The sequence below is a fragment of the Thunnus maccoyii genome, chromosome 1 (assembly GCF_910596095.1).
Source record: "Thunnus maccoyii chromosome 1, fThuMac1.1, whole genome shotgun sequence".
NCBI classification, from domain to species: Eukaryota; Metazoa; Chordata; class Actinopteri; order Scombriformes; family Scombridae; genus Thunnus; species Thunnus maccoyii.
This window is the reverse complement of record NC_056533.1, coordinates 31,621,917-31,649,188: the sequence shown is the minus strand read 5'-3', so window position 1 is coordinate 31,649,188 and position 27,272 is coordinate 31,621,917. Positions and strand designations below refer to the sequence as shown.

The window sequence follows — 27,272 nt, the reverse complement described above, 5'->3', positions numbered from 1 at the left end:
GAACATGTGTCTTTTGCCATTTGTGTTGGTGCTGGTTTTGAAAGCCTAAAGGTAAATTACCTATCATCAGGGAAGGTGAACTGAGAAAATTGAACTTTAATTATTTATACAGTTTTTATAGCACAGGCTGCCTCCTCCACTGCCTCCACATAAAAATGTAATTAGGTTTAAAGTTGTTATCAGCAGGTCTGTGTCTCCTCATGTTCTCAAATGAGACAACATGCTTAACAATGCATAGGTCTTGCATTAAAGCAGGAGTGGGCAGTTTTCAGGAAAAGACAAAAAAAAATGCCAGAATTTGAAAATAAAGCCCTCCTCCTGCAGCTCTCCCCCCTCCCCTCTCTGTCCTAAGCCCCTCCCACCAGACAAGCACGGGCATATGTACACGTATCATACGTGCACGCAAACAGTGTTTACTACTGCACTCACTCACACATATAACTTCCTCTCAAAGCACAACAACCTTTAACGGACAGTAAACAGTACACAGAACCACCTCTCAGCTTTTTAAAGTCTGCCACAAAAGCAGTGAGTGCCTCAAGTGCACATGCAGAGTGCACGCTGGTAGGCAAGTAGGTAGGTAGACAGGCAGGTCGGCCATCCAGTCGTTTCATGCTGGCCGAACGAAATGATTGGATGGGCTTATTACAGGCGTGCAACAGCCACAGAGCATTTGATCGATTGATTGATTGCTGTTGGGATGTAAAGAGAATTTCAAAAAATACAACAAAACAATCCATCAATCCATTGTCTTTACTGCTTATCCTAATAAGCAGTAAAGACCTGTTATTGCTTTCTGTGTCATGTGTCTTTGCTTTTGTGTTGTACTGCCTTTGTTTGTCAAAAGCACTTTGTTACTATCTTTACTATTATTACTATCCTCCAGAGGGTCGTGGGGGAGCTGGAAGCAATTTCAGCTGACAACACACAGGTTGCCAGTCAATCATAGGGCTCACATATTATATAGACACAGACAACCATTTACATTCACACTTCCAGGCATTTTAGAGTCACCAATTGACCTAACCTGCATGTTCTTGGTCTGTGGGAAGAAGCCAGAGTACCCAGCGAGAGCCCATGCAAACCCCAGCCGGTCGGTGGATTCGAATCCCGAACCCTTTTGCTATGAGGCAGCAGTGCTGACCACTGCACCACCGTGCCACCCTATAACAAAAAATGCTTCTAAAATAAATTGCCTACCCCAGCTTTAATAAAGTACCTAATAATATACATGAGCAAGATCCCCATGCATATTTAAAGAAGGCCTGTCAACTTGTGATTACACCACAAACACTAACTGAAACACTGCTTGTGGTGAAATATTAAGAACAAAGAGTCTTAAAATATTTATTCGTCTTAGTAGCTGCATGCAGATCTGTCTCTTGCTTTTCAGGTTCCAATGTTGTGCATTATTTGTCACACTAGCATTATCAGTCATACAGGGACAGGCCGAACAATGTAACCAGGACTTTGAATTTAATGGAGTTTGATGTGACTTAATTATGATTTAAAATGTGCTAAATAGTTAAATCAGGATTAGCAGCATAAGAGCGGTTTGGTAATCAGCAGGTAGATTTGGAAATTTACCAATGAACTCCAAAGAGGTCAAATCATCTGTGACCATTCTGTAGGTGCATCAGTCAAAATAAATTGCAAAATTATAATATGTCAAGGGAACAGACAGGAGGGAAACACAAACTGCATCAACAAAAAGAAAAAGCAACTGAAAATAACAAAAAAAAGGAAATGATGGACACAGACCTGATATAACCTTTGTAGCCACGTGTGCAGACTGGTGATTCACAAATTTAAAAGCCTTTCTCAATGAGTACTTTAATTGTTTATTCTGCCTCCGTTACTGTGCACACACTGTACTCTCTGTGGACAAAAACACTTCAATTTGTGCTTACATATCCTCTTTCTTTAGCCATGGTAGCAGCGGTCTGCCAGTCCACCACTTTGTCCAGACTTCAATGACTCAACAGCTGTTAGATCTATTAGATAGTTTGCCATTACATTTTGTGAAAACATTCATGCTCCCAAGATGATGAACCAAGAGCAATTCTTACAGTAGCTAATTAGCATTGTAAGCATGCTAGCACGCTAAACAAATATGGTGATTATGTTGATTATTTACATTATACCTGCTAAACATCATCATGTTAGCATTGCTATCTGCTGTTAGCATGCTGAGATTTGCTTTTAGTTTAAAGCACAACTGTGCCGAAGTACAGCCTCACAGAGCCGTTGACATTGTTATAGACTGTCAAGGTGCTTTCAGACAGTGGGCAGTCGCAGCTGCTGCCTCCATTGCTGCTGAGGTCATCAGTGATGGCAAGAAAAGGGAGGGCAGCTGCTACTTTCATGAACACGCTTTTGCCGCTGCTGCTGCCGTCGGAGTTCATGACAGTTCAACTTTGCCGTGTGACCACGGTAACCACGGAAACTACAGCGAGGAAAACGCATTTGGGAAACATTACAGGAGCTGATTTTACTGATAGGTCATTTGAGTTTCCTGAACATGATGAACAACTCTCCACCGGCAGAGAACAGTCATATCAATGAGGAGAAATGGTATTGGAGCAGCTCCAGCTTCAAAGTCTGATTGTCTGGTTTAAGACAATAAACAACATTTTTGATACTGGTATGTGTAACATATGCCGCTTGCATGTTACATTAGATACATCAGTTGAGCTTTAAATGTTCACTATGTCTAATAGCAAAATCTTGTTATATAGAATATAATTTTGTCAGCAATTTTACCTTTATTTAATAGTTGTAAGGTGTACATATTTGTGCTATTGTCATATTTTCATGCTGTTATCTTATATTTAATATTTAATACTTGGCTACACGGTATCCAAGGTAACTATGCAGCTATAAAGCACATCACCGGGGGAACAAGTCAGACTGGGCTTGTATCCCTCAGGTGAGTGTGTGACTATTAAATGGAAACCTGTAAATATTAATGTATAGCTGATCCGAGAGAGACTTGACTACTAATTATAACCATATTGACATTCAGAGTGATTATCTGTGTGAACTGATTCATCTGTATCAATAGTGTCTTTTGTGTAATTTGTAATATAGTGAGTCTTTGATCCTGGTCAAGGTTAGACCGTTGGCCCTGTTATTTAACGATTCATTGCAGAAATCATTTATTAGTATTGTAAGTTTCCTTTGATTATGATTTTATTTATATTAAATAGTTTTACTGAGACCATGCTTGTATCCCATAGATCCCAAAGTGCTTGTAAGCAATAAACAGTCATCAATGAATCTGTGTGTCTTCGTTGTCGAGTCAACAAACGTTACTAACTGTCAGCTGTTTGTCCACCATCATCATCACAACACAACGCAGAGACTGTAGGCTGTCACTATTATCAGCAATATAAAAGAAACTTACTCTGTACTGCTCACCATTTCCTCTGTTTTAAGTCACAACCTGCTTTATTTAGCAGCGTGATGAGATTGTAGGTGCAGTCTGTGGTGCACAAACTGGTCGGATCAGAGGTAGCTGCCATAGTGGGAGCATTGTGCCCTTCTGCCACCGATTCAAAATACAGAGCATTGATGTTGCGAGGCGGCAGCTGTGCACCTGCTAGCTAGCACTGTTTTGACAATTGAATGCCTGAAAAAAATGTGCTTTTTATCACTTTCTGGCACTGAAGTGAGGTGGGGCCCTGCCTAGTTCAGCTCTGGTGAAATGTTAACATATCAAACCATTCAGGAGGTCCACACCCACTCGTTAAGGCAGAAACTTCTGAACCGAGATGCTGCATTTGAACAGCTTTTCATACAAACATGCAACCCAAAGTGCTTCACATAGCAAGATTAAAACAACAAAGACTTAAAAACAAAAACAGACAACAATACATAAAATTCTTCAAGATTAAAAATTACAGCAGTAACGCAATAAAATGCTGAAAATAAATGAAGAAAAAGTCAATACAATAAACACCAGGGATAAAAATAATATAAAAAACAATGATTAAAGCTTAAAAACTAAGGCTATAACATTACTATATTACAAATTAAAAGCCAGATTAAAAAGATAAGTCTTTAATTTCCTTGCCATTCTAATATCCAGAGGCAGTACTTTTATGGGACACAAAAGGAACATTTTTAGAAGAGAAGCAGTGGAGGACTTCAGTGATCTGTCTGGAATATAAAATTAAAGAAAATCTGTAATGTAGGGAGGAGCAAGGTCATTTAAAGCTTCATAAACATTTAAAAGAACTTTAAAATCAATTCTTAAAGATACAGGTAGCCAGTGTAGTGTCTTAAGCAGTAGGGGGGATGTGATCTATGTTTCAATTACAACTCCGGCCTCAGCATTCTGAACTAGCTTTACTTTTCTTATAGACTTTTTAGTTAATCCAGTAAAAAAGAGAATTACAATAGTCTAAACAGCTATTAATAAAAGCGTGAACGAGCGTTTCAGCATATTTCTGAGTTAAAAAATGTCTGACTTTGGCAATATTTCTGAGATGAGAAAAGGATGTTTTAATGACCTTGTTAAAGTGAGAATAAAAATTTAAATAAGAGTCTGAAATCACTCCCAAGTTTGTGATTGGTGTTCTAATCTGTATGCTAAGACCACCAAGCATTGAGTGCAGTTTTTCTCTTACTGCTTTGGGTCTGGGTATTAAAAGAATCTCAATTTGTCTCGACAAAGTGGTACACAGCTGTGGTTGGTTGTAATAAATACATAGACTACAGTACAAGTGGTGAGAATTTACTTAAACGCGTGCTCTGGCGAACGACGTAGCAGGTTAATGGTTAATATATCCATATGTCACCATGTGTGTAAATGATGGTAGCAGTCTCATAATTAATAGATCCAAGCTGTTTACAAGAAGATAAAACGGTGGATGACTGGCTTCCATTATTTACACCTTGTGGTGGCTTTCTCATTAGTCCTGTTCATGTGATGTAATTACCCGTGACCGATGATCAGCCAGATGCAGAACAACTGGTAACTTCGACTTAGCCCTGTGATTATTTTCTTCCCTCTACAAACTGATAAGTAAATGACATCCAGATGCAGCATCACTCAGGCTGTGAAATCTTTCAAACCTGACAGAACGGTAATTTACACCTATAAATATCTGCATCTATTCATCTTCATCCATATCTCCATCACCTCATCAAACATCTCTGCCATAAGGGGTGTCAGCGGCTTCATGACTGATTCTGATCTCTTGCTCCACACCCCAGAATAACCAGCGTGAAAACCTTCACACCTGCAAACATGAGGTATGCATATGTGTCACATCTGCCATTTACATTCAGCTGTTAATCCCTCCTAGCGGGAAGGTTATTACCCTGCTTGCCAGTCAAATGCTGCCCAAGAACAGACAAATATGCTTTCTGTGTGGACATGTATTTATGGACATGAAGGGAAGAAAATCCCCCCGGAGGAAAGAAGCAGCGGGGGGTTGCTGTAAATTTAACCATCCATTTTACAGACACAAACATGCATCTTGCACATGTGAAAATTCATCGTGACACATGTATGAATGACCGCCCCTGCTGCGTTAACATGGAGACAAGTAGTTGACAGTCTCATATATACACTACATGACTCCCACTCCCAGATTATATTACTCGAAAAAATCTATTCACACTGTTGGTGGTTTTAACAAAATCCTCTTTCACTCAAATAATCCAAGTAATGCGTATTTCCTGGTAAAAACTGAGTCAGCTGTGGTGTTTTAAAGCAGGTTACTTCACAAGTGTTTGTGTGGATGGTGTATCCAATGGTGCTGAATGAAAAGCAAATTGGATTGTCCCATTTTAACGCCGCACATGTCCACACGCACAGGACAGGCTGAAATCTGATTTGCGCGGCCAAACTGAGACACATTTATTCAGATTTGAGTCGCAATTTCAAATGAATGGTTTAAATCTTATTTGTGAAACTCAATTTCTGTGTGTTGTTTTTGCTTTCCGGGACTGAAAAGCAGGCTGCCAATCACGTCTTTGATTGTCCCATTGGCGTCACTCGTTATACAGAGGACATTCACAACAAGTAAACTCAATCCAGCTGTCATCACACTGATGGGCTCTAAAACACAATGCATGTGAATGAATGCCCAATCACAAGGTAATCAGAAAGTATTTTAGCTGTCTGTATCTTTCAAATTGCAATATAAGTATAAAGATTACTGCTTTTTATGCCTAAGAAAGTTTGGACTGTTTAACAAATGGTTTTGAAGTGTAATGAGATGCAGTGAGTTTCTTTGCATGGAGATTGAGCATATTAATTTAGCTGAATGTGTTCATAACGCACCGAATCTCATAATTTGCATTTACTCCAGTCTCTCTTGTATAATATCCTCGAATTCACTGAGTTTATAGTAATAAACAGGCACAATTTCAAATAAATCCACCGTTTCATTTCTCAAGCCAAACTCACATCCGCACAAAAGCATACAGAGACATATGTCCTCCCTCATTCACAGCATTAAGAGAGTATCACATCAAAACACATGCACACAAAAACACACACACACACACACACACACACACAAACAGCTGAAATCCCAGTGTGAGTAATCTCATCAGAGGAGTGTACAGACAGGTGGCTGTGTGTAGGCAGACCTGCTTGATCCAGAAGACAGGGAGCACCAGAGATAACCGGTGATAAAGTCCCTGGTGCAGACATGAAACGACTGGGATCGCGCCACATCAATTGATGTACAAGTGTGTCTTTGTGAAAGTGTGCCGGCATGTGTGTGAGCACCATCTTTCCTCAAGGGCCTTGGTCCATTGTGTTCTCCCGAGACCATCAGTCTTTAATACACAGATGCAATAGAACTTGCCGCAGTCTGTGTCTCAAGGGCATCCAAACATGGCCTTGTTTAGCCTGACGGGCTGCGAGGAGACAGGCTTGTAATGTCTTTAAATTTTAAAATCATGTCATGTATGCATATTTTTTTGAAAAGAGTAAAACTACTGTAATTGTCTGTTAAAGGATGGCATTCAAGCAACCGAGTCATTCTGGTCTGCGGTGCAGGATATGATTACCTTCTGCAACCTCTTTTATAAAACTGACAAGGCTGAAATGGATTCAATGCAACCAGGAGAGCAGCAATTCAGTGGTTTCGAAATTATGACATGAAGCTTTTTTTAACGAATCCCTTTTGTGGTAATGTTTCATAAGAATGCTGAAATAAAGGTTAAAAACTGCCAGCCTAAAAAGCAGCTCAGATAAACAATTCCTAAGCTCGCTGTAGCATTAGATTTCTGACGAGCTATCCATAATTTGGTATGCTTTGGTAATTATTTGATTGCGTTTCTATGGTGATGTTACACAAGAAGCAGAACGATGACGTCTGGGCCTCACAATGGAGTGATGAGAACAAGGAAAAAAATATAATAACAGTCAAAGACAGATTAAGTATTGTTTGTTTAATAGATTATTAGCTGATTCTGAGACATAGTGAGCTTATTGTTCACATGGATTTCCAAAAACATGATAAGAAAAGAATAAGAATTTTTTCATAAAGAAATGCATGAAAGCATGAAAGTGTTTTCTTGACCCAGGAAATAGCAGTTGGACAAAAAGTCTTAAAGTGCCCATTCATTCAAAAATGTGTTTTTCTTTGTTACTTCAGTTGAATGTTTGAGCTTCACTCTGCAGAATGATGCACATGCAGAGTTTGACACTTAAAGGCTGTTTTCACACTGATCTGCTGAAAGGGGAAAATTTCACTGCGCTCAACAAAATGTTTGAGTTTGCACACTATGAGCAGGATTTGTGACATCACAAATAGTTTGGAGCCAGTCATGGTCGAGTATTAAACTTCAGTGTAAACTTCACATCGGTGTGATGTGGAAACCTGAAGCCTCCTTGAATTAGGAGATGATAACTGACAGTTTGATGATCCCTTGGACTGTCTAACTGATGTAATATGAGCAGTATATATCCATAATGAGGATACACACTGAGAAACTACCCTTGTCCACACAGACCCCTACAGGGAGGCGGGGTCCCTGAAAGAGCGTCTGATCTCATGGGTCAAACGGTTAACAGCAATCAGTGTTGCAAAGTAAATAATTTGATCACAGGGAGCATAAAGGGATTCATTATCAAATGTGTGCAAATATTTTCTGAACGTAATGACATTCATTTTCTTTTAAGGATCAGCAGTTGATTTGTTTGGGCACTATCTATTATTTCATACCTTCATACCTGACATTTCATCAGGGTATATGACAGTATTTGTGTAAAAAATAAATTAGTTAATGAGCTGAGCTGCTGGTGATAGAAGTCATTGTAGCATGTATGACATTGTCTAGCCTACAATGCAGTGTGTCTAATATGCAATTAGCCTACTTAGACAAGTCTTGCTGGGTTTTAATACTTATGGCCTATAGAATAATTAATAGATAGGAAACAAAGCGCCCCTCTTCCACAGATTCTTGCTGGAGGACCTGATGACACTTGTTGCCGCAGCAGATACCGACACATTAGCAGGCTGAGCGGAGATGATGTGCGGGAGGTGGTGGTGGTGGCAGACTGGCTGTTGAATAAAATCATGTGGCTAATAAACCGCTTTCATAGTTGGAAGAAGATATAATATCAAGATAAAGTTACATGATTCTATACCACTCGCAGACGCCATCTTTCTCAGCCCGGCTGCCTGTTCCACCAGTATAGACTGTCTTCTGTTGGTGTGTGCTGTGCGCTATAATACGCCACCTCAATACAGCATCTCCATGTCAGTTTAATAGAAAGAGGAGCGTCTGTGTTTTTGATGGTATTGAAAATCATTCCTTCGGGGTTTCTAAATACCCTGGTATACCGTAATACCTTAATACCGCCCAAGCCCTGGTTGTGTGATGTCCTGCGTGGGTGTTCTTTTAACTATAAAACATGATCATGGAAAAAAAAAAAACATCAAACAGCTTTCATATCTAACTCCAGTTGTAAAACATCCACACAAGCTATTGCATTTTATTGTAGCCACCGCTATCTGGCACATCGAAAAAAAATGGACACAGGCTTTCTTTCAAGTGTGCAAAGACGCCTCCGTACCCAATTAACACGATTGTTAGCTGAGCTTTTCCTATGTGATGAGACAGCATGAGATATTTCACTTGAATGTGAGCTCTGAGGAGGTAGGTGGCTTGTTTTGAATGCAAAAAAACAGATTTTTAGATGTCAGTGTGCTGATTTGCGTCCTTTAACGCATGCTGTGAGGATAAATTATATGAAAATTATATGAAATTATAAAAGCAGGCACTTAATAAGTGAAATTTTTGTTAAAGCTGTCAATATTGTAGTTTAAAAAACACTTTTCAAACACGGTTTAACAAAAGACCAAATACTTGACAAATCAATTATAGCTGATTAACGATGAAGCCTTGTTAAGTATTAACAAGCTTAACAAAGCTCACTTGGGTAAAAAATATCTCCTACATGCTACATTTTTAATACTCAACTGATGCATTTCAGCTAGTTTGATGTATCTTCAGAAATATGTTACTGTAAGATCTCAGATTAACTATGAATAAATGATGCATTCAAAATCATTAAAACAGAATAATCGAAACTGTGACTGATTAAAATAAATATATCTACTTTGCCAAGAACAAGTGAGAACAATGAGGCCATATATCATGCATGTTTCCTCACCCACTCTGTTTGAACCTTGTGGGATACAAAGAGAGGAGGACAAGTTAAAGGAAAACATGAATAAATGAGTGGAGTAGCAGATGTTTCCATACAGGGGCACCCGGACTCACTGAATGCATTTATGAACATGAAAAGAATGTGAATCATACTGTATGCAATGTCCCCCGCAGTCACCATATCTCAACCCAGTTGAACCACTATGGGAGATTATGGACTGATGGAAGTGCTCTCCACCACCATCATCAATAAAGTCAATCAAATGAGGGAATATCTGCCGGCTGTTCATCCCTCCAGTAGAGTTTAGAGACTTGCTGCCAAGAAGCTGTTCTCCAGGCTTGTGGAACAACGCCTTATATTTTATATACTTTATGTTTGTCACCCATTTGTAGACGTCTTCAAGATTGCTGCAGTTTTCATAAACTAGAATTTCAATCTAAGGCTGCTGTTATTCTATATTTTCCTGACTGTCAACTTGTAGTTGGATCCACTCATTGTTGATTTTGCTCTTTTCGAGGGACTTGTTGACAACAAGAAACATATAGAATATATGGAATACATCTTTCTATTGCAAAATCAGATGTGTTTAGAGGGGGGGGTGGTATTTTCTCCTACAAAAAGTGTACAACAAGACACCACAACATTTTAAAGACTTCACAAACTGTATCTGAAAGTATTCCCCATTCATTTCACATTCATGGTATCCTCAGCCAGCTCGGATCTCTAGCCCCTCTCTGCATGCACACAGAGAAGTCATCCAGCTCTGTCCTTTCACTGCAGCCTCACTAATGACTCATTAAGCCCCCGCTGGCCAACTTCAAAATTGCAAGCTGGCACCCCATTAACTGTATCATCACCATTATGAACGGGTACGCTCCTCCTCTGTGTCCACATTTTCTTCTGTCGTGGCTTGTTAGAGTCACATCAGAAAAAAAGACTAAACTCCTTGCATGCCTCCCTGTTATAAGTCTCTCAGATAAAAATGGAATTAAAATCATGCCTTTCCCCTAACAATACAGTTCAAGATCTTCTGCATCACCTTTTGTGCTAAATATCAGACATGATTTGCAGCACTATTAGCTATTCTTTTGAAGCGCTAATGAATACAAGCTGGAGACTACATCTACTATCATAACAATCTGGTATAGGCAGAAATATGCAAAAAATTCAGGGTTAAGGTGGGAGTACAGTAGCCTGGACAGATGAAGCAAACATACTGCAGCTGCTCTTGGTGATTAATTCATGAAGTAATAATCAGGTTATTAATACAAGGTCTACTTAATGATTTTATAGTCTGATTTTAACATTTAAACAGCTCTCGCTTTGGCTGCTGTAACGAGAATCAACACTCATTTTGGTGCAAAAAGTGAGAATCTCATCTCTCACACCAAAAATGTAAAAACATGTCCAGAGAGAGAGAAAGAGAGAGAGCCTGAGTTAGATGGGCAGTCAGAGGAAAAATGCATGTTGAGGTTTCTCTAACACGCTTCTGTCAGAAATCACCGAGTCCACGAGAGCTACCGAGCCTCTGTCAACAACACTCTTCAAACTTTTCCATAACGTATCCTCCACCGAAAGGAAGCAAACACAAGTATCGGGTAACGTATTCCTCCTGACTTCTGACAGCTTTGTTTCCATGGTAACTAATCTGCAGGCTGTGGCAGTAAAGAAGTACCTTGTGAACTTCTCAATGAGAACAAGTCACTGTGGACTAAGGAGTGGAGGACTGTGAATGTTAATTATATCACAGACCTAGATAGGAACTCAACAAATAAGAGCAAAATTAGGCAATGTGTGCTCCATCACTTCCTTTCTGTGTATTTTTAAAAGTAAACATTTGACTTTGTCGTATTAAAACAGCACTATCTATATGATGAAAGTGTGTGTGTGTGTGTGTGTGTGTGTGTGTGTGTGTGTGTGTAGGTTTGGCAGGATGGAGCAGACCGTTCAAAGGGCACAGTAATCAAGGCTACATGAGGGTTAATTACAGTGCTGGGAAAATCATTGCTTACAAGAGCTAATGACGTGTGACATTAGCCACTTTGAGCTGATTGGGAATATAATTAGAAGAATCATCCCAAAATGGCACGAAAACAAGATATTCTATTAGTCAGCGACATGGCCTGAAAGAAAGAAGACATGGCAAATCAAGAGAGTCCAATAATCAGTACTATTCAAGAGAAGAAAGCTGGTATTTCTCACAGGAGTTGTAAAATAAAAAACAAAAGGCTGAAAAGACTCTCAGGAGTTTTTTGCCATCAGGATTTTTGTACAAAACAGGTCGATATGCAGCAGTTATGAAGCAAAAATTTCAATTTTTATTGCCATTTTTTCCTCATCTATGATGCCTTCAGGAAGATACAACCCCTTAAACTTCCTGTGTTTTGTTTTATAGGTTAAATTAGGACTGTTTTGTTTCTGATCCACACACACGAACCCATAAATGTTGGTGTGCTCTTTTTAGTTTATTTATAGTTGTTTACAAATGAGTTAGAAATGAAAAGCTGAAATGTTTTGAGGCAATAATAATTCAACTCCTTTGCCGTGACACTTCAAATCAAGTTTGGCTGCATCCAATTTTGTAAATGTCTTTTGGATTCTCTGCAGCGTGAGTTAACTTGTCGACGTGTGTTCACTTCATATGGCTGGACACGGTTTTGGAATGAATGCCAATCACGATGCAATGACATGGCGACACACAGTCGATGGAGTCATATGATTCTTAGACAGAGATAAACATTAGACACAAAAAAGTCTAAAAGGAGCACAGCAGGGGGCATTGTTAGGAAACGAAAAACTCTAAGTGCACAGTTTCATCCTAACAAACTGAGCTACACTGAAAAAAGGGCCTGCATAGATCAGGGGACAGCACAAGAGCAGAATTAAAGTAGAGAGTTCCTTTGATGTGGTGGGAAATCTTAAGAGAGGGACAACATAACGTTTACTTCTCATATCTTGGCTGTAAAACAGTCATGAAGTAACGGCTGGAAAAAATCCCACATGACAGCAGCAAAATACTACACAGTGCAGAGAAAGGGCATATTATATGTCACGTCATCACAGTGTGTGTGTGTGTGTAAAGAGTCACTTCTCTGCCATTAAAAGCTGATGCCAAACCAGAAATTCCTTAAAGGGGCACTCCAGTAATTTTTAGTATTGCACTTCTATAAAGTTGAGGGACTTGCAAGAGAGCCAAGATACAGAAAAGAAAAACTTGGGATCCCAAAATTCCCTAAATAGCATATTTGACTGGACGCTCTCTACCTTAAAATGCTTTAAATGCTTACATTTGTAATGCAGGCTCTTTGGTCTCTAGACCAAACTAAATAACAAAATAACCCTGAAAGAGTTTATAAAGCTCCTGCAGAGCCACAGAAGACATTATACAACTGTTTTCACAGGCTGAGTGAATAAGTTCTCCTCATGATGATTAAACTCATGATGTGTAAAATTGTTCAAGTCTCCTTTCATGTATATGAAAAGTCTGCTAATTTCTTATAGAACATCAGAGTATTAATAGCTAATGTAACATCGTTCTGATTTGTATCTTGATTTAAAAAAAATACTGTTTCATCAAAGAAATAATTTTTAAAAAAAGGTACAAGTCAGAGCATGTCACACATAGCTGAGGTGGTTGCCACTTCCTTTTCACTCCTCAACTCCACCCAGACTCCATTTTCCTTTGATGGAGTTTTAAAAAGCAAATTGTCTGTCATCAAGCCCTAAACCCAAACAGGTTAAGAGGTTGGACCACCTAAGACCGACCGTCACACGCAAACTCTCTGGCTTTTATCCCACAGGGGACACAACAGTTCAACCAGAAATTCGTGAGGAGGGTAAATGGTAAATGGACTGTACTTGTATAGCGCCTTTCTAGTCTTCCGACCACTCAAAGCGCTTTTATACTACGAATCACATTCACCCATTCACGCACATTCATACACTGAATGGGTACAGGGGCTACCATGCAAGGTCCCAACCTGCCCATCAGTGGAAATCTAATCATTCATACACATCCACACACTGATGGCACAGCCATCAGGAGCAATTTGGGGTTAAGTGTCTTGCCCAAGGACACATCGACATGTGGACTGGACGAGCCGGGAATCAAACCGCCAATCTTCCGATTAGTGGATGACCCACTCTACCTCCTGAGCCACAGGGGCGGCTGTGGCTCAGGAGGTAGAGCGGTGTAAACTTTAATTTTGTTTTAATGTTAATCCTACTTTTAGATGTATGACTGTAGTTTTGTGTTGTCTATGGGTTGGTTATAGGTGTTTATCTTTTGTGCTTTACAGCATTGGTTAATTAGGATGGGAACACTGTAATTTCCATACTTTTTATGGATGAATAAATTGAACCTTGAACCTTGAGACTTCAAAGCGTCCCTTCAGAAACCTGGGTGACGTCCCTGAAAATATATATCGATGTATTTCTACAGTCTATGTTAATAATGCTGGTATTGAAGCGAAATACTCAGTGGGTTGGAGCAGAAATTTACATTTTAACAGTCTCAGACAATGACTCTTTTCACGTTTACATTATCTGCAACATTTACTACAGTAGATGCTGTTATCCAGAGAAACATTAAATCATCATCTTCGACAGCCTTTTCAGATTAAGTGAAGATATATGTTTTATGATAGCAATCTTTTATGTCGGATTAAAAAGCTACAGCTGATTTTGTACAACAGCTTTCTGTTTAAAAAGAACATGAGAACTAGTCATGATACAAAATAGAGTAGCTTCAGTACTGGACTGTATAAGTAGTTGAGTGACAGAGATAAAAAAAAAAATAAAAATAAAAAAAATCCCATTTGAGCTGTTCACAAAGGCTCCCTACGGAGCTTGAAACTGCACATTTAAGAGCTAAAAAAAAAAATAAAAATCCCCAAATCCAGATGTGACAAACAAACAAAGACAATTCGAAGAAGAGCAGATGCTGTCATTTCAGCCACGATTGTCTCTAAGAGGACGTAATACTATTTAAATGGGACGATGTTTAAATTCAAGAGAAAAACAAAAACAAGAAAATTTAAAGCTGTGTTCAATTTTTCACTGTAAATTATTCTGTGTAGATTGTCGACAACAAATCCTGATGTACTTTGTATTCAATCTGGCACGCTTTCAGGGCATCATGGGGTTTTGAAACTTTCTAAAGGGATTGTACTTCAAATCTAGAAGAGAAACGCTCTCCATTTTAAAGTCATGAAAATTGATTTCCACTCTGAAGCTATAGCATGATCCGTGTCCAGGGAGCCAGCCTCTATAAAGTTAGACTAAATCAATTAAGATCACCGATGACTGGCCACAAGTGGCTGCCAAAAATGAATGCAAATGAGAGTCAAGCTCTTATTTTGAGATGTTTCCTTCAGTACAGGCTGCTCAGACAGAACTTAGGCTGTATTAAAGAAAGAGGAATCATATCAAGAAACGGATGATGTGGAGAGAAATCTGAGGAAAATGAATGCAAAGATAACCTAAGGAAATATGTTGACTTTGTGGTATGCTTGCATGTTTAAAGCATTCCCCATACGATGCAAAATTACAGGTTATGTAAAGATTGCACCACCAAAAGGGATAAAAAAGAAGCAGCTATATACAGAATGTTAATGCTTGCTGCTATTTATATCGTCTACAATGAAAACTAAGGAGTCTAAACAAAAGATTAAACAGAATATATATCTCTATGTGTCAACTAGAGGTAAATTACGGTGAGAAAAGTGAGATAAAGAGTGTGAGGAGAAGAGGAAACATCAACTAATGTAGTGAAGGGGGAAAAAAGCCTGTCAATGTGTGTGTGTGTGTGTTTTCTCTTTTTTGGGTTGTTTTTTTTTTTGCTGTGTTAAACTGGGCGTGAGACTGGGAGTCAGCAGCAGTGAAAGAGTGTGGTTATGGCTTGTGGTCAGCAGAGCTCTCAACAAGAAGACAAAATAGACCCTTCAAAATGTAAGAGGCCCATCCTGAGAGGACAGGCTGAAAAATAAAACAACTACCATGTGTGACATCAAGTATGTGCAGTTAAGTGTAAATTATTGTAGCTGTAACCATGGCTGTCAAACACACACTGCCTGTATTTCCTTTTCTCATGGTTGAGAGCAGCCTTAGACAAATCTGTTCCCTATTGAGAATATATTAAAAAAGATATATGAGGTAATACTTTATTATTTTGTTGACAGCAGGCATGTAGCGACAGACCAGAAAACTAAAGTCACATCCGTTGTATTTTGGGGGATGTGGAGGTTTTTGCGACCTGTCACTACATGTGACTTTCAATTATGGTGAAAATTGGGTGTGGAAATAGTCTGCAAGGATAATGATGACTGACTACAGCAACTTATATTTTCTAAATTCAAGCCTTGACTCAAGTCTATGAACATAATAAAAACCATTTTGTTTATTTTTTTTGGGTGTGGTTGAATAAACAAAACGTGTGCAATTTACTTTACCATAAACTTTGTTTAAAAGGTCAGCTTTCTTATATATATTTTTTGTAACATTTAACAGAAGAAAACAATACTTTTAGTCATTTTTTTAAGACGTGTGTCTGCAGATGACCAAATAAGATCATAGTAAGTCTACTGTCTGTCATTTTTCAAACCAAACCGGCCAAAAAACACACATGTTTAGTAGTCATAGTTTCAAAACTCTTTGCTACTGCCTTGGATGACGATATTCACTTGGAACGCATTTTGAATGACCTAAATATGCGTCAGACATACAGTAAATGACATAAATACTTTCTAAAAAAAATAGAAAATTGGTGTGTATTTTGCCTCCTGACAACATTTCTTCTAAAATCCTAACATCTATTTCCTGCATTTTTCTGTTTCATGCTGCAGTTGCCTTGTTTGACCCACCAGAACTATTCAAGTTTAATCTCCCTGTATCTTATCTAATAGTGTGTCTGTTTGGACCAATAATTACTTTAGATAGGCCTCATCATACTGGGTAGTATCTCATATCTACTGTGGCTACGGTATGTTGAGTCTATAATTAAAGGTCTGCTCCCTCTGCAGCCTATTATGGGATAACTATATATTTTGTCATATTTCACAGTTTGGTTTTGCATCCACTGCTGCACACTATTACAAACTGTACATCTGTCCTGCATCATGTTATGTTACCTTACCCCTGATTCCCCTTAAGATATATTTTTCATTCCTAACCTCACACAACCCCTTCTACCAAAGATAAGAAAAAAATATCTTCTATATGTTACCTATATTCAACTTAACATACAGTATATTTCTACATTCTCTTTTTTCTTCTGGCAGAACTGAAGAAAATTGTGCTACAAGAACATGAGGCTGAAAACTGCAGGCATAAACTGTACTGAGGGAACAAAGTGAAAGAAGACCAGCTGAAATCTGGCAAATAAAAATGTACTGAAGGTACATAGAGCTGAGGGAAAATTGGGTGAGTGAATTCAGAGCAGACCTGTGCACATACGCTAACACACACACACGCACGCACACACACACACACCTGCAGGCAGTAGTACAATGCAGCCTTGTTATATCCACCTTCAGTAGAGCCAGTGTTCAGGGCAATTATCCAGAGAGTTGCCACACCTAGAGAAGCCTACAAGTCAGCCACAGAACTGTAGTTGGACAAACAACACCAGCTGTGACGATTAAAGAAAACACTCGACACCTCCTCTCCCAAACATATTTTCACTGCTTCCGTGAAAATACTTAGCTGCCATATACACTGTTAAGCAGCGAGGAAAACACGCACTCAGAACTCTGTGTAACGGAAGCAGCTTTGGTCTTGGCTAGTGTTTGTGGGGTAAATGTAAACAGTGTGCAGCTGCCAACTGTCCGGAGTCATCAGTTCATCAGTTCAGCCATGCTGGAGCTGATGAAACGTGGGAGGACGTGTCTCAGTGCACATCTTGGAATGTGTCAAAGCAGTCTGACTGTCACTGTGTGCTGGTGAGAGCGGATTTCATGAGGAAATATACAGTAATATGGAACACAAGCTGAATATTTCTAAAGGAAACATTCTCTTTAAATAGTTTTATACTGGTTGATTCAATCTGTTAAATGGAGTACAGTCCAGGAGTCAGTCTGTGATGTACTTTACTTCTGTTGTGGGTTCATTAACCACATTTCCCAGGCTGCAGTTAACAATTACTTCTATCACTTATTAATCTATTGATTGATATTGATCTTCAATGAATTGTTCAGTTTATAAATATCAGAATAGTCATCGCTTCAGTGAGCTATGGGAAGAAATGGAAGACAAGACTAAGAATCTATAGCTGTGCTCACTGCTCTGTGGGCTAAATACTAACCCCAACTTGCTAATGCAATGCTAATATATTTATAATTAGCGGGTATAATGATTAACATGTTCACCATTTTAGTTTGATGTGTTAGCTTGCTAACGATTCATTATGATTCATCCTGAAGGGGTTGTGTCTGTATCATATTTAATGATAATCTATCCAATAGTTGTTGAGACGTTTCACTCAAAACCACAAACGTCAACCTCATGGTGGCTCTAAAAGGAAAGTCAGAGGATCAACAAAGTCGTACTGAGAGACATGATTGTCTGTGCAAATATTTGTGCCAATCCATTGGGCAGATCTTGAGATATTTCACAGGATAAGTGAAAAAGTTTGAGTTGCTGATGGTGCGAGAGGAAACATCAGGGAACCACCAAAGTCATTAAGATTCGTCCTCTGGTCACCATGGATATCTGTACAAAATTTCATGGTAAATGATCAAATAGTTGTTGAGTTATGTCAGTCTGGATCAAACTAGTGGGCCAACGAACCAACGTTACCATCCCTATTTCCACACGACTATCTTGGCTATATATAATAGGCTCATAAATTAGTTTAAAAATGAACTGATCACCAATGTTGATTGATAAATCAAGTAATTGTTTAAGTATTTTGGTAGCCTCAAAAGCAGACTAAAGTGCCATTTTGTTTTTTGAATATATTGTTAAACTAAAACTAACACATACATTTAATTAAAAATCAAATATTACTATTTCAAATTCTGAAAATAACTAATAATAGATATAAAATAGAAGTTTAGAAGTCTGAAACTAGGCTAGCACTACTCAGCAACTCCTAAAGGAAAGTGTAAACTTATAGGATTCATATGTGTTTAATGAAAAAAGCTTATGAAGAGAGAGAAAAAGCCAGAGTGATGCTTCTTATTCATATCAGTCTTGTAGCTGAATTGCATTCTGGTCTATTCAGCTTTCCGTTAGCACGCAAAAATCTGACGTGTTTATTCTACAACAATACGTTTCTCCATGTATGATTGTTGAGAATCAGCACAAAATGTAGAGTCTCTAAAAGAAAAACTCTTTCTTTTAGATTCTGAGGAACTGACACCAAAATCTGTTGTTTCATGTTGATGTTTTAGACAGTTCAGATTTTTTTTTTTAAACTCTCATTGATGCAGCAATTAGAAAAATATATCACAAGACAAAATGGGCCAAAATCCAGGATACATCTCCTGTTTTAAGCTTTTCATGGTAGATTTCCCTTTAACGCTGCCTTAATGCCATCATTAAAGTTGAGATTAATTTTTAATGCATCATGTGGGATATGGAGCAGCTTCACCTGGGAGAATTTAGGACCTCTGCAAACCTAACAGAAGGGCACATTGTATGGCAGTGAATTCCTCTGCACTTTGCCAGCCAGTCGTGGCTTTGAAAAGTCAATGAGGCCCAAAGTTCCTGTAACCCCTCCAGAAGAAAAAAAAAAAGAAAAAATGAAGGGAGGGAATCGCTTAAGGAATGGTTGGTATTCTGAAATGTTGTTCTTCTCCACAAGTTTATTTCTGTCTTTCATCAAGGTTCCAGGGAAACATTCCCCGGGCCAATCAGAGAGCTTCAGTTTCACACATCGCCACATTTCCACAATCATAACATACAACAACATATATTTTTGGACAGTTACTGATCAGAGAAAAGACACACTGGGTAATATTAAAGAGCTTTTTTTTTTTTGTGAGCAAATCACACTTCTGGTGATCAGCAAGCTTAAGTATGATTAATGTAATCCCACCCTTTTTTAAACCAAGTGCAACAGTCATTGACCAATTCACACAAGATAAATGGAAGCAGAATATAGTTTATCCCTTCTAATTAGACAAATACAGAACCATGAAAGCTCCCAATTTATCAAAGTTAAATCTCTTTAACAAGGTCATTGACTTCTGTGCATGTGTATGGTAGAGCTAGAACACATATTTAAAGAGAAAAGATAGGAGAAATAGGAGAAGTCTGAAGCAAGATAATACATCTTATTTTAAATAGGAGGAAAAAATGACTTACCTCTCACTTATCTCACACTCTACACTCCCTCCCGGCAGTCCTTCTTCTTTCCTCTGTGTATGACAAAACTTCCCAAGTTGTTCCTCTCCACAGACTCTCTCTCTCTCTCTCTCTCTCTCTCTCTCTCTCTCTCTCTCTCTCTCTCTCTCTCTCTCTCTCTCTCTCTCTCCCTCCCTCCCAACATGGATGCACATGTGACTGTCATTGACCTGTCGAAAAGCAAAATGCCGACATCTAGTGGTGAGTAAAGCTATAGCATTTTAAAGCAATAGTCCGGTGTAGACAGATTGGCCCCCTGACAATATCCAAAAGTAATTTGTAGGCTAATTTGCTCTGATTAAGTGGGCGATTTAGAGGCATTGGCTGATGAATACTAATAGCTACTAATAATAAATATAAACAGTTTTGGCCATCCTTGGACACGTCATTAAAGCCTATAAAGTCAAGTAATATTCTTATTTTGTATCTAGGGAAACTTATTTTCACAGCCCATCATATAAAATATATTGTGGAATCTGATTTTGTGAGTAAAATTCAACTTAATGTTAAATTATAAGATATCAAGTGTGAATTGTCATGTGACCTGTGGATTGTGACACATTTTTTTTGCCATATGAAATACTCTTTGAACATCTTTGAATCAGACTGTTTTGTGGATATTTTCACTGGAGTTTTTAAAAAATATATTTGAATGGAATATTTGCGTGTGTGGTGTCAAATTATATACTTCCTTTATACTTAATTTCTTTTCTTTTTAGCCACATTACCGGTACATTGCAGCTCTATGGCACAGTTGGTCCAAACTGAAATATCTGAGCAACTATTGTATGGATTGCCATGAAAATTTGATTTACACATTCATGTCCCATCTAGGATGAATTGTTTTAACTTTGATGACCCCTTTACTTTTAATGTAGCGCTACCATCAGATCAAAATTTCAATTTGTCCAATATTTTGTTTTATGACCAAATACCTGCAAAACTAATGATATTCCCATCAGCCTCAGATGTACGTACTGTTAGCATGCTAACATGCTAAAAAAATGATAGTGAACATGATAAACATTATACCAGCTAAACATTAGCATATTAGTGTTGTTACTGTATGTTGCCATGCTAGTATTAGCATTTAGCTTAAAGCACTGCTGTGCCAAAGTACAGTCTCACAGAGCAGCTAGCAAGGCTGTAGATTCTTAGTCTTATTTTCATACTAGTGAGTGTATTTGAGAAGACAGCACAAAAGGTCACTCCACCATGTGTCACCACACAAAACAAATGTTCTTGTTTCTTGTAGTAAGAAAGCAAATGTGGAAGTGAGCAAATGACTGAGGATGGTTGCTTCCTTGCACCCAAGCTGTATGACATGGCTGGAGGCTCATGGGGTTTCCAGTGCTCCAAACTGGAAGTGACTGTTTACTGGTTGCTTAATGAAACAACTTTTGCTGTATATTCCAAAACCAGGTCTATACTGAGCTTGACATTATAAACATCGGTTGGATAAAGCTGATAGATTTTTGAAACTGAAAGGCTTGTGTGCAAAAGTTTTAATGCCATCAATAGTTTTTATTTATCAACCTCATATAAAGTTCAGTAAACAGTAAACACCTAAAGTTAATCAATACGGTGTGAGCACACTTTGCCTTTAAAACAGCAGCAGTTCTCCTCGGTACACTTGAACACAGTTTTTCAAGGTACTTGGCAGGTCGATGTTCCTGCATCTTGGAGAAGTTGCCACGGTTTCCTCTGTGGATTTTGGCATCTCAGTTGTTTCTTTCTCTTCATGTGATCCCAGACTGACTCCATGATGTTGAGATCAGGGCTCTGTGGGGGTCCATACCATCTGCTGCTGTTCTTTTCTTCTTTTTTGCTGAAGATAGTTATTTATGACTCTGGCTGGATGTTTGGGGCCGTCATTATGCTGAAGAGTAAATTTGGGACCAATCAAACATCTCCCTGACGGTATTACATTATGGATAAGAATCTAAACATCAAATTGCCTAAAAATTTTACTGTATATTGAGACTCAGAGCCAGAATCAAGTTTATTGGCAAAGTACTGTATGTTGATGCAGTAGCTCTCAGTAGTCAATAGCTCTCAATACACTTACAGGATGATACAGATACAGACATACAGCTAAATATAGATATAAAGCTAAACAAATATAAGCAAACATAGACATGAAGCTATTATATACAGGCAAGAGCTGGACAACAAACGTATCTATATACAGGTCAGATTACATAGTTGTGTGACATGTAGTGCAAGCGTGCATGGTAGTGTGAAGATGTTGGAATAAATACTATAGGGATACTAAGATATGTACTTGTATTATGTATGTATATGTATTATTTAAGTGTCTTAATGTGTAAATATTGAGATTATCTGTACATAACAATGCTTAGACTTGACAATGAAAGATTGTCATATTGTTGCACAATAATAATATATCATATACTCTATACAGTGTTAAAAGAAGAGAAGAAGAATCAGCAAGGAATGGTTTTATTTCAGAAGTCCTAATTAGTGCAGCAAAAAATGTGATCGAGGTACAACAAAACCATAAATAAAGATAAGTCTGCAACCTTAACATAACAAATATGACGTTCTGGAAAAATAAACAAGAACTGCTAAATATTTTGTCAAGCAAAGAGGAGATCACACAGTTAGCATATGCTAATTACGCGGATGTAGGCTTTTGTTTATTTTTGCCTTTGGGATGGAAATTGTTTGCTGAAGGAAGGTTTTTACATCTCTTTGAAATAATTCAGGTAATAATACATCTTTTCTGTTTACTACTAATTGGCGATGTTCAAAGTTCTGACTCTTCTTTGGCATTTGGCAGCACGTCATCAACTGTGAGATATTGTTTAATATCAATATATCAGTAAGGCAGCCCTTCAGTTTCAGTAATGGAGTAAATGGCCACTATGCTGCTAAAGCCTGGGGGTTGAAGTATTGCTTTAGAATACAGGCACATATGCTGAAAGGCAAGCAGGGCAATCACACCGAGTGTAATGGTTTCTTAAGTGAAATTGTTCCCATATTATTGCAAATAAGACGAGTGTTCAGGTGACTGTTTCTGCAGGGCAAGAGGATGTATTGAGAACAGCTGCCTTGGTAAGGTTATTGCGATAATCAAGCAATCAAAATCACATTAAGCGTTGGCATGTGGTTTACATGCTGAACAGACTCTGCACTCTATGTTTAATTAAATATTACACAAATTATATGTTGTATTATCATATATTATATTATTATAGTCTGTTATTCACAGACTAATTTAAATGAAAAAAAAATCATGATGGAAACTTAATTCCTTCAATAAACTTTATTGTTCCAATGTGTTACGGAGAGCTGCCTCCTTCATCGGTGCTCACAAAACAATAATGAAACAGACTCACCATGAATATATTGTGGCCAGGAAGCCTCAACAACAACAGAGAGAGATATTCTAATATGTAGGTCAGAACTAACAGGAGTTCATTACCTTCTGCCCTTTATCCTCTCAACATACTGTTTTACCCTTATAGAGCCTTTTTGCTTAAATATCTTAAATGTTGGAAAACCGTCTCCACTGGCAGACAGTATCAACGTCATCAACAAGTTATTGCAGCTCTTCACTGAAACTATATGATGTTTACACAGAGTGTAATATTAAATCCCAAGACTCCAGTTTTTAATGGCTGCACCATCCATCAAATGAAAATATACTAGATGTCTTCTGGATCATTTTTATGTTTTGTTTTGTTTTTGTTTTTGTTTTTTAATACACATTTCTCTAATTAAATCTAATTCCATTAGAATTTACAATAAACTAATGAGGGTTTGAACCTTGTTTGGCTGCACAGACGGACTGCAATGAGTTTAAAGGGTTAACATGTCAAATTTAAAGTGCCCCTCCACTCAAAAATGTATGCAGAATGATGAGTTTGACACTAGGAGGCTGTTTTCACATTCGTGAGGGAGAAAATTTCTCAGTTCTCACTTTAACTGTGAGTTTAGGATGTGCACATACGAGCATGATTTGTAACATTACATCTATTTTAGAAGCCAGTCGTGGTCCATTGTACAACTTCCACAAGTGTGATGTTGAAACCTGCAGTGCACACACACTGAGAATGGACTTGGACTTCATAGAAGTAGGAGATGTTGCAGCCAGCAGTTAAACTTATGAAATGAAAAATATTTTCATATATTTTTCACTGAGGGTGAAGAAGTGAGAATTTTTAACAGGGCAATTGAACTTTTTAAAGGAAAAACGGTATTAGTCACAAATTATTATTATTATAAGCAAAGTTTTATAAAAGGTTTAAACATGCCTGAAGGTGATCTTTAACTCGTCCGGTTGAGCATTCACAATGACACATAATAGAATCATGGAAAATAATATTCACATGATGTTGGCAAATTACATGTTATGTAACTTATGCCTGCAGGTAAAGTTTCAGACCTGAATTTAAAAAGAAAAAGAAAAAAATGTTGTTAAACTGGAGCAACTAAAACATTTTTAGACCGATTTTGGAGTTACACTCATTGTGCTTAACAAATCATTTCTTTTAAGACAAAAAACACACGTGTTAGTATTAGCTTATATATCCATTATTAAGTCTTTCTGAAAAGTAAGTAATGTTAATTATTCATAAGACATATTTATAGAGATATGTATTATAATTATGACTTACTGATGTCATGGATTCAACTTTGTGAATCATAGTCTAATTTGGTAACAGTGCAGCACAGAGAAAATATAGAAAACAAAGGAGAAAACAAATCAGAAAATGCAATTTCTGAGGAAATTGTGTGTGACTGCTGAAAGCTGAAATTGATTGCATTGTTGGGAGATGAAAAGTACTGAAATTCTACCAAGACTAACGTTGTCTGCGGGTGGGTTCACACCTACAACCTCATGTTTGTACAACAGCACTGCTATGCACCAAGCTAATGTGTGACAGCAAACAGCGAGCAAGATCAAATTTACATATTTAGACTTTTAATTGCATAACAACATAAGGGTTGCAGCTCCGATGTTGTTATAGTATTAAAGTGCGCTGAAGTCACACTGCATGATGGTACATGATAAACATGTTAAGCGACTTTCTTTATAAGAGCAGAGTTATGAGGAACACTGCCCTGAGCTGGTATCAGGGCCAAAACCTTGAAATCTAACAGGGAAAGCTGGTGATTCACAGGGATGAACCACAGAGCACAAATTCACATTTTGTTGAGGAAAAAATGATTTGCCTAAAACAAAGCTTCTATCTCAGAGATTTGAGCATTATTAGAGGCGGCAGGACTAACTGAGTATGAGGATATATGTGCACAAGGTGTTTGAAGAAAGAGAGAATCTGTAAGTTTAAGAGATGGGAGAGTGAGGAGACACACAGCCTGCTGATTCTATTGCAGTCAATGAGATCTTGACAGCGCTCTCTCTATCAATAAGGTTTAGATCTCAAAAACTATAACTCATAGGAAATATTTTTACATTTTGAGAGAGAGGAGGCTTGTGGCAACATTTTAAGGTATGGTATGTGCTTGGAGAGTTAAAACTGTAAGAGTGAGATGTGTTTACTTTTTTTTTCTCGTCTAAAAAACTGACTGACTGATGATGTCACACGCTGATGTCACACACTGATGAGATCTGAAAACTGCTGTGAAACACAACTTTGAATATCGAAAGTTTGCTTAACGTTTTAAAGTTTCAACGGGATCTGTAGGCCAACGTGTAACAATAAATAATAATAAAATCAAAAATGAAGCAAATGCCGATCATATTTAAAGATATAGAAATAACCTCATTAAAATCCTCATAAAAATGCAGACTCTATGTAAATATTTTATTTTCAAAAGGTTAACTGCTGGACACAAGATTTCTCCTTCTTCACTTGGAAGTTCATTCTCAGTGTTTGTGCACCGGAGGCTTCAAGTTGCCACATCACACTTGTGTAAGCTGCATGCTGGACCACAAACTGGTTATGATGTCACAAATCATGCTGGTAGGTACGAGCTTTAAACTCATTTAAGCGGACACAGAAACTTTCAGCAGATTAACGTGAAAACAAACTCTGAACATTCATCATTCTGCACAGTGAAGCTCAGACATCCAACTGAAGGGACAAGAGGGAAAACATGTTTTTGACTGGGAGGGGATTTCACTGATTCAATTCAAAATTCAATTTGACTTTATTGCCATTTTCCATTAAAAATGCATTTGTCAAATTAAAAAATGATGAATTTAAAAAACGTAAGTTAAAATGAAAATGAAAATAGAGTAGCATGGTCTGAGAGATATTACATTATTTACAACAGTTATTTACAGCAACCCAACAATTTTTCACAGAGCGTCTAATGAAATAGTGGAGCAGCAGTTAGAGGAAGGTATTGTAGGTATTGCACATAAGGAAAAAACAGATATTGCACCGGTTTAGATATTTCACCACAGTGCAGCAGCATGTTATAATAGGATATAAATAAAGGGTTTGGATAAATAAAATAAGCAAGGTGTTTGTGTGTCAGATGTAGGTAATTCACAGTCCATTTACAGTCCAGGGAGGGAGCGTGTGTGCGTGTGTGTGCGTGTGTGTGTGTGTGTGTGTGTGTGTGTGTGTGTGCTAGGACACCAAAGACTGAGAGTGATGGGAGGTGAGCGTGCCTCTCACCAGCCTCAGTGTCCTTAGCAACCAATCTCATTGCTGCTGGGAAGAAGCTGTTGCTGTATCTGTTGTATCTACCTATTTCCAGTTAGTATATCAATGTAGCTAAGTTCTTAGCTATATTATTACATGTACAGTACTGTGCAAATGTTTAGGCACATTAGATGTTTAGATTCTTATCCTTAATGCAATATTATCAGGGAGGCATCTGATTGGTCCCAGATTTATTTTGCTGCATCACAATTACCCCAAACATACAGCCAGAGTCATAAATAACTACCTTCATGTAAAATAGAACAAGGAGTCCTGTAACAGATGGTATGACTCCCACAGAGCCGTGATCTCAACATAATCAAGTCTGTCTGGGATCACATGAGGAGACAGAAGCAGCTGAGACGCCTAAATCCACAGAATAACTGTGACAAGTTCTCCAAGATGCAGGAACAACCGACCTGCCAAGTACCTGAAAAACCGTGTGGGAGTGTATCAAGAAAGACTGGTGCTGTTTTAAAGGCAAATCGTGCTCACACCAAACATTGATTTAATATGGGTTTCTTCTGTTTACTGCACTTTGTATGAAGTTAATTTTTAAATATAATAAAAATTATTCATGGTATTATTTTTTTTTTAGCTTCCTCGTTTTACTTTTAATGCCCAAAACCTCATTATAAACC

General features: G+C 38.0%; 1 protein-coding gene across 1 annotated transcript in view; it reads right to left on the bottom strand.

Moving 5' to 3' along the window:
• The window catches only part of tspan4a (tetraspanin 4a), a 144,009-nt gene extending 123,959 nt beyond the window's left edge, over positions 1–20,050 (bottom strand). The window contains exon 1 of the mRNA XM_042391389.1: positions 19,949–20,050. The gene's annotated coding sequence lies outside the window, so the exon portion shown is untranslated. The remainder of the gene's footprint in view (positions 1–19,948) is intronic.
• Between the last annotated feature and the right edge of the window lie 7,222 nt (positions 20,051–27,272).